Consider the following 9,091-nt stretch of genomic DNA (forward strand, 5'->3'; position numbering starts at 1 on the left):
TAAAGACAATCAATCATTCCAATCACTTTTACTTCTAACACGTTATCAGCACGAACTGCTCTCCGCTGAGATTGAGAAACGAAAAGAAGAAGCAAGCAATGACGCCGGCGACGAGCGGTTACCAACATGCGCTGCGTCCAAGACGACCAGATTTCCTTCGATGTCTTCGTCACCAACGGCGGCCACTTGCCGGCGGCAACAACATGAACGTCCACTCCGACATCGATATGCCTGTGTCACCAACTCACCATGACAGGAAGAACGGCCGGCTGCTCGCTGGCGACATGCTCTGACCAACAAGCCACGGAGATAACTGGACTCCATCACAATCTGATTATTTACATTTTGTTTACTCTTCTTGCATCGTTAATTAAGTACATGCAGGAAAATCATGAGACGACGGAGAATGAATAACAGACGCGTCGTCTTCGTTGGAATTGGCAATCACGTCGTCCGGCCTCAATCAGATTAATGTGGAAAAGAGGAACGCACCGTCGATCTTGAACGAAGACGGCGCATCCGTGCCAATACAGCCGACAGGGAGGACATGCGAGTCCCTCCATCAGACAACCTCGGCGATTCCCGGCGATTCCCGCAGGGCACCCTCACCATCGGTGGCCGGCACCACCAGAGAACCGGTGACGCTCGGCACGCCGTAGAGACGCAGACAGGGGCACACACGACGCCGGCGGCGGCACCAAAAGGCGGCGGCATTCGTGCGTGGCGCACGAGGGCGCTGGGCGCGGCCCGCGGCGGCGCTCACTTGCGCAAGCGGAAGGGCGAAGCGGCGCACTCGGCAACAGGCGGCAGCGGCAGCATCAAGGGGCGGCGGTGGCGCCCCCAGAGGAGGCGGCGACGGTTCCAGGGAGCAGGTTCCCTACCGCACCCCCTCCCTACCCCTTAATCGGGCTGAGCCAGGCCGCGGCCTCTGGCAGGCCGACCACTCGCAGGCCTAGCCAGGGTACCGAGCCTCCTGTTTTTGCACAGTATTTTTTTTTCCTCCTATGATTTACATGGTAATTCAAATAAGTAGATTACTACTATATTGTTTCCTTATGGTTAGCCCTAGACTAGATACAACATTGCAATATATTGCATTTATAATTGAAAATATAAATGCTTGTTTTAGACCTTGTGTTTAAATGACTTATGATGCAAATTATTTATCTAGAGTAAATAGATAGTTTTTGAGACCTATGAGTCTTTAAAAATTGCATCATAATATATTATATCGTGGAAATTTTAACTGTTTAATATTTACATATATTTTTCTATGTCTACGATTTTCTGTTTTCGTCATGGACTGACAGAATTTGTATGGTAGAATCGTTACTTCTGTACATTATTTGCTTTTGAGACCAGAAAATTGTATATGTAAACATAAATAGTTTATCAATTTTGTTGGTTGCCAATTATTTTAATTGCAACAAAATCGGATCCTCTTAATTAAGTGATGCTTAATTAATGATGGTTGTATTTAGGCACATATTAGCCTAGTCTAGAAAGGAAAAATGGCAGCCACACCATTTTTGCTAGTAAGGCTAACATAAAAAGTGGATTTTTGTTTTAATCCCTACGGAATTTGCGCAAATTATGCCACTATCCATCTATAGCACTATGTGCTTAGTAAATTTTCTATTTTAATATTTGAATTAAATAGTATCAATATGGTAGAGTACTTTGTTAACATTGTTAATTTGGTAATTTTTCTATAAGTAACATTTTAATATAGATTGTTACTCTTAATTAAAAATTTCTTAATTATTGAGGGGTTATGCAAAATTGTTATATCTATATTTTGGATATATTTGGGATCCTAACACAAGTAATGGAGTCCTAGGCATTGACTGCGTTTAATTCATATTGAATTATTCAGCCCAGAGACCATGCCTATGGCAGGGATTATTCGCCCATTGCTGAGAGGTCTACATCATGTTTATTTTAAACTTGATGATTACCTACATTGTGTTCTCCCAAATAAGTGTTTTGGAAATATACAAATGATACACTTTTATGGTGATTACCAGCATTCATTATTAAAGGTTACACACAGGTAGTAGAGTCTTAGGCATTGGCTGCGGTATATTCATGTGAATATATCAGCCTAGAGACCGTGCTTATAGCAGCAATTTATTTGCCTACTACTGAGAGATCTACTCTATGTTTCGGACATAGAAATCATCTACTATGTGTGTGCCATATTAATAATGATTGTCTATGAGGTATGCACATTTTGTGATAACCTCTAATTGTTGTGAGGTTTGAAGTTTTGTTGACTACCTCCAACTATCCAAAACAACGAGGAGATATGGATACCCCTAAATTTTGCATTGGAGATTACAACATCACCGTAGTGATTTTTAATTTACCTTCGGTGTAAATTAATTAAATCAATGGTTGTCACATGTTGCGGATATTGACTTTAGAGGAGTTTGATGAACTCGCTCTAGATGGTATCACTATCCCACATGGACAGTGGACAATAGCATTGGTTTTATCCCATTGACTAAAAAAAAATTTCATGAACCTCAATCTGGAGTTGTTCATTATACATCAAATATGTTGTAATACTTATTGTCAACACATAAGTATTGTACGTATCATATTATGAATTTGATACTTGACAATATTTATGGATTTCTATATATTAGATGAGAATTTCATTGAATTCTTGTCATATATAGATATAGATCATACGGGAATCATTCCAATGTGGGAATGATATGTGTCTAGTGGATTTTTTTTTACCACAAACTCTATAATTGGGGAAGAAAAATGTTCCTAGTTCTTATGACAAGAAGAGGGAATATTTTTGGCCATCGTTGATGCAATGCAATGATAGTTTGGTTTGTTCTACCACTATCATTCTTCCTATGGATATGAGTTAACAATTGAGCATATTTAATTATATCCTAATTCGACTCATATCTTACCAAATTATACAGATATCCAAATGTGTTTTCATATGGAAACACAAGAAGACAACATTGGATATTGCATATAAGAAATGAGATAGGACTCATCTTTGTTGTATTATGCATACAACAATTCCCGTATAACATGTTGCGTATAAGAATTTTTCACATTTTTGATCCATTCAAGATTTGGAATGATCAACTGGCCATCCATAGGGATGCGTGAAAAATTATTGGCAATTATTTTGGTCCTGATTTCCCCAAAGTGTGGATACTGTAAGTACCACAGGGATATGGATTATAAGATTCTCTTATCTTAAAATCAGGTTGACTCTATTAGATTCTTGATCATATTCAAAAGAATATGTATGGGTCCGATACAAAGATTGTATGGACAGTTCAGGCATTTCATGGTTGTATAAATACATCTATGAGATGATCTAGAGTGTGTAAAGTTTACACACTCAGCCATGCATTTGGTAGATAATGCCTTTTGTTATGAGCATTATCCTGAACATTACTAAACCTTTGTACCTTCAATGACGATTACATGGTATAACATAAGTTTAGTTACATATCCAAAAAGATAAATACCACTCAACTCCCAATTGTAAATAAAGGGGGGAGCAGTATGGCCATAAAGCAATATTAATCATGCTAGCAATAGAAGAATTTTCTTCTAAATTAGTAAATACAACTCAACCTTTGGTTGAAAGATACCTAGATGACATTTTATGTCTTGTGGACATTTATAATCCACAACCCAGCTCAGAGGTGCACCAAAATACTGATGCTGGGATATCGGAAAGCCCTGACTCTCGTTTAAGGAAGTCACGATGAGTCATTCAGGGTCCATTTTGAGTTTTGATAACCAGAGAATTATATCATATAAAGGCTACATGAGTCGACTCATACTTCTCTGAATAAATTATATACATTACTCAAAGTTATCCAGTTAATAAGACCATGGCAGAGTGCTTTGTCACTCTTAATGGAACTTGACGAGTAAAGTTATACATACAGAGATAGTCTTGCTCACCAAAAGAGATGTGTTTGGTAGTAAAGCCAACACCTAGACGTACCTTTACTGTGGGTACAAAAGTGTTTTCATCATAATGGATTGAGAACAATGAGGTGGTGAGATTAAAGCAAGACTAGTAGCACAAAGGGTTTACGCAAAGCCCAGAGCATTGATTTTCAAATGCAAGTTATTCTCCATAGTAAATTATAAAATTTCCGATACTAACTTTTGACTGGAAGTACAAAAGCATCTATCTTTGCAGTTGATAGATGTAGTGATTACATACAATCGCTTGATTTGGTATATTGTGAAACTTCCGGGAAGGAGTTCACATATCCAATACTTATATATAAAATCGCAACATATACCGTATATTACTTAAGTCGATATATGGCTTAAAACAGTTAAGTCGATTTTGGTACAATCGACTTTGTATGTATTCCTTATATTGAAGGGATACATGATTGATTACAAGTCGTGTTCATTTCAGAATCCTTAATTGGAATTTCTAGTATTATATGATTGTCAATAAACTTGACATAATTGGTAATGAACACTTGTGAAGAACACGTTGTAATCTATAGACGGAGTTTAGAGATGGGAGATACGGTCTAAACCAAAATTTTATTTTGTGTTTACAATCCAAGTATCTTCTCCCAGGTTTTTGTAGTAAAACTATCTATATCCATATCATATTGAATCATTTAATATGAAAGGGAATCCTATGGTGGTTCTACCTCATGATAGAAAACATATGAGGGGAGATTGTTTTATGCCATAGTGATTGAATTAAGATAATAGGACATGTGGTCCATTATCCCTGTGCTATTTATGCGCTAATATATATATATTGCAAAAGTTCCCGGCCGGATATTGTCTTTGCAATAATTTGCTATCTAATAGTTGCGCTATTCTACCTAAGGCTGGTAGATTCAAGTTAAGAATATCTTTGATATCTTAAAATAGCACATACAGATTTGGCCGATTACGTGGATATCATGATTCTGTTTATCTATAAGATCCCCAAAATTCTAGATCATTGAAATAAGCTTTACATGAATATGGAAAGACTAATATATAATAGTCTTTAAGTACATAGATATTTAATGGTCAATTCCATTAATCATTCTGATATTGTATTGTATAAGGCTACACATGAATGTGTATAGCTTGACAGAATGATATGTCACATACTGAAGTTATGTGGTATTGATTCTATTGAATCAAAGGTCATTATCTATAAAGGTAATGCAGCTTGTGTTGTTTAGATGGAGACAAGTTATACTAAATGCAATATTTTGCATTGAGATGGTTCTGTTTCATAGGTCATATGGGCATATGAACATTTGCAAACTAAGTACTTGTGATAATCTCGAAGAGATATTCACAAGGTCTACTATACTCCACATTTCATATGTGTAGAATATATTGGTATGAAAGGTTTGCAAGTTTCAGGGGGAAAGTCTCTCGTCTCTCTGATTAATAACTTGTTGAAAACATCATATTGCACTCTTTTCTTTGTATGAGTTTTTCCTTTGGGTTTCTCATATAAAGTTTTTAATGAAGCAATATCGACACAAGACTATGTCATATCATCCATTTTTCTCAAAGAGATTTTTGGTGGATGATATTGAGACATATGATACATTGTACTCTTTTCTTTATGTGTGTTTTTTCTTTTTGAGGTTTCTCATATAAAGTTTTTGATGAGGCAATATCAACATAAAATTATATGCTATGTCATCTAGTTTTCCCCACAGGGGTTTTTAGAAGATGATATTTGAAGCATATTGACCATAGGGTCAAGGTGTTATTAGACTAAGACTTTGGGTTATCTCAAGGGTCTACTGACATTGGTTATTGTATATTATGGTGTTTCTCCTTATTTTCCCACTGGGTTTGAAGGAGTTTTGCCTAATATACCCGAATTACTTTAGTTTTTCCCACAGGGTTTTCCAAAGATTCTCCTCACATTTTTCCTGAAAGGGTTTTTGGGGGAGTTATATATATCACATCTCCTAATTTTTTCCCATTGGGTTTTCAAGGAGTTATTTGATTGATTACAAGACCACAAGAAGATCAAATTGATTACAAAGAAGAAGAAAATTGATCAAGGGGGAGTGTTATGAAGAAATTAGTATTAGTGATCAATTTATATAATAGTTAATTAGTTTAGTCATTAGGCGGTTACCTTTCTCGAAAGGGCCAACTCACGAAGGGGCCATTCATGAAGGGGCATGTCCCTTCGAGAATAGGCACCCTTTCCCTCTTGTACATATATAAGAAGTGGTCTAAACCATCAATAAAGACAATCAATCATTCCAATCACTTTTACTTCTAACACTTTGGATGCATGTCATCTTTGGCCAGAGTGTTGAATATGGTGAGCATAGACTTGTACAAAATTGGTAGGCCCAGAAAACATTTCTAGAATAAGTTTTTAAATTAGATCTTGCAATATGTCTAGTTTAAGTGGGTTATTTATCCGTACTAGTATACTGAGTATTAGAAGGCATAACTTTTACAGTACCATTATTTTATGTACTAAGAGCTATAAAACAAGTTTGATAAATTTTAGATAAGCACAACTAGACCAAATGAATTATTTCAGATTTTTCTAGGTACAAGAACTATTTTTCTTGATTTAGATACATTGATCAAATGAAAAACTTTATGTAACAAAAGTTGTAGATCTTATTTCATAGAATCCAGAACAATTGAGTTTGTATTTTTCCGATTTTTCTACGATTTTATATCGATTTTACAAGTTCACTGTTTAATGCGCCCTGGGCGCCAGGACTAAAATGTAATTTTTTTTATATTTAGATCCTGTCGTCAACTGGATGGACGACAGGCACCCATTTTTAAAAATTTCCCTATTCGGCATATATTTTTGAAATTTTGTTTTTTTGAATATAAAAATGAAAAAAGGCAGAAATTAACAATGCGCATTTCTGGGCTAGGGCCTCTGAGGGCCCATTCGGTTTGTGCTCCCTGCTGGCCGCGCCAAAATTTGTCTGTGCTTAAAACGTGGATGGTGCCAAATTCTATACAAAACAATGTTGGTGTTTGGTTTGTGACCGTGCGTTGAAACGTGTTTGATCTGCAGCCATGCTTAAACCTAGAAAAATATAGCCAAATAAGGTGTTATTCTGTATATATCGCCAAGAACAATAGCGCAAACAAATCATGAATCTGATGCACAATTTAGAAAATAAATACACCCTAGAAAATAAAAACCAAACTCGAAACCAAACTCGATAAGTTTTGGAGCCCCAAACCCAAAAACCATGAGTGAGAAATCATTTCCGAACCCAAAACCGCAAAACTCGAAACCACTGCCATCCTTAAGCAAGACGTATGCGCCCATGCTTACGTGTTGGATCCATTAACCCGACCTGCGATTAGTGGCAGCTGCGGGTCCAGAGAAAATGACCGGTCAGGGAGAAGAGAACGTAACCATGTGTACACACTGCTAGCTGACGCCAATAAATGGCACTTCTAGTCTGCTATACTACGGCCCTGTTTAGTTCTCTTTACATATAAACACAAAATTTTTTTCGACAGAATCTTACCAATTTGATGTATTAAATGAAATCTATTTACAAAATTTTTTGCACAGATGGGTTGTAAATCGCGAGACGAATCTAATGATGCTAATTAATACATGATTAAGCAATAATTAGCAGATGGTTACTTTAGCATCACTGTTGCAAATCATAGATTAAGTAGGCTCATTAGATTCGTCTCATGATTTACAGCCCATCCATGCAAAAAGTTTTATAAATAGACTTCATTTATTACTTCAAATTAGCAAAATTCATTCGCAAAATTTTGCGTTTTTACATTTACGGGGTGGAAACCGGGGCCACATCGCAATGGCGATATGGCAAATGGATCGAGGAAAGGGACACGTAACTGATGAGATTGCGATGGGTCTTTGTGCCTAGATCTGGATGTGACGTCCACGCCGGGGTGAGCACGCAAGCAGCAATGCATGCCAAATTGCAAATGCGATGATGCTGTGTGTGCCTACCTTTCAGGTAAAGCAGCTTGGATTGTATTTTTTTTTGAACTATGCCAGGAGCACTGGCCCATCATATAAGACTCGATAATGAGCACCCACGCCGACCGCACGCTCGAATGCAGGTGAGGCTGTCCAGCTATCTGGAACGCGCCTACTGAGCAACTCACTCCCTAACCCACCTAAACACACGCACACCCACTGCTCAGTCTCCACTGGGGATAAACCCCGGCGCAGCACCCGGTCGATCCCGATGGGATTCGAACGCGGGCGGGTGGGTTCCCAGCCGGGCGACCACACCGCCGGGCTATCAGCCCGTCTGCAGCTTGGATTGTATTTTGCGTTGGGTCTTTCCTTTTTGCTTGCAAAGTGAGTGTTGAGTGGCCCATGGATCCATCCATTCATCCCATGAGGTAATGGATGCTGGCCAACTTCAGAGGTTATTATAGTAATTCAATGACTAAAGGAGGAGTAAGAGAATGCTGAGCAGTTTAAGCAGTGGATAAGCACGAAGGTAAGCTAGCAATGGCTGCAGTGCTCCATGGTACGCATATATATTCACTTTCTCTGTAACTTTTACTCTAAACTGTAGCTACAACATAACATTGGAGAGAGCGGACTGCATGGTTTACTGCAAGCAGCGTCCGTGTGGGGAGAATTGCTAGCCTGGTAGTATGGTAGGCCGGGGTGCACCCCTGCAGGCTGCAGCACTCTGCTTGGGGCTGGATTGTGAATTGAAATCAATGAGGGAACCAACTGCCACCAACTTTGCTCATGTCGTGGCCCACAGATGTCCCCTGTGGCCCTGTTCCATGTGGGCATTTATTTACTCTGATCTCCTTTTTAGGAAAAAGGAATGCAGGCACGCAAACTTGTTAGAACTGTAATTTGACCTGCCGTCAGTTACCAGTCCTAGATCAGTCAGCAAAACCAGCAAACAATAAACTATAGAGTGCAAGTATTGTCGTATAACCGAAGAAACAAGAACAGAGCAGGGGTTGTATTCTTGGATGAGCAAATGGCCAACGGCTAGCAGTGCATAGTAGATGATTCTTGCCACTGATTTTTGTTTCAGTTTTGCAGACTGGGAATCACAGGCTTTATCATCCCTTCATGCCTAGTAATGCACCC

The 9,091-nt window shown here is 38.4% G+C and overlaps 1 long non-coding RNA gene across 1 annotated transcript; it reads right to left on the reverse strand.

Annotated features, from left to right (window-relative positions):
• LOC120680686 lies at positions 1-942 on the reverse strand. The gene is made up of 2 exons (XR_005677768.1): positions 493-942; positions 1-330 (listed from the first exon to the last, which is right to left on the reverse strand). It is a non-coding gene; the product is annotated as an uncharacterized LOC120680686 (long non-coding RNA).
• Positions 943-9,091: the final 8,149 nt, after the last annotated feature.

Source organism: Panicum virgatum, chromosome 7N (assembly GCF_016808335.1).
Source record: "Panicum virgatum strain AP13 chromosome 7N, P.virgatum_v5, whole genome shotgun sequence".
In the NCBI taxonomy this organism is placed as follows: domain Eukaryota; kingdom Viridiplantae; phylum Streptophyta; class Magnoliopsida; order Poales; family Poaceae; genus Panicum; species Panicum virgatum.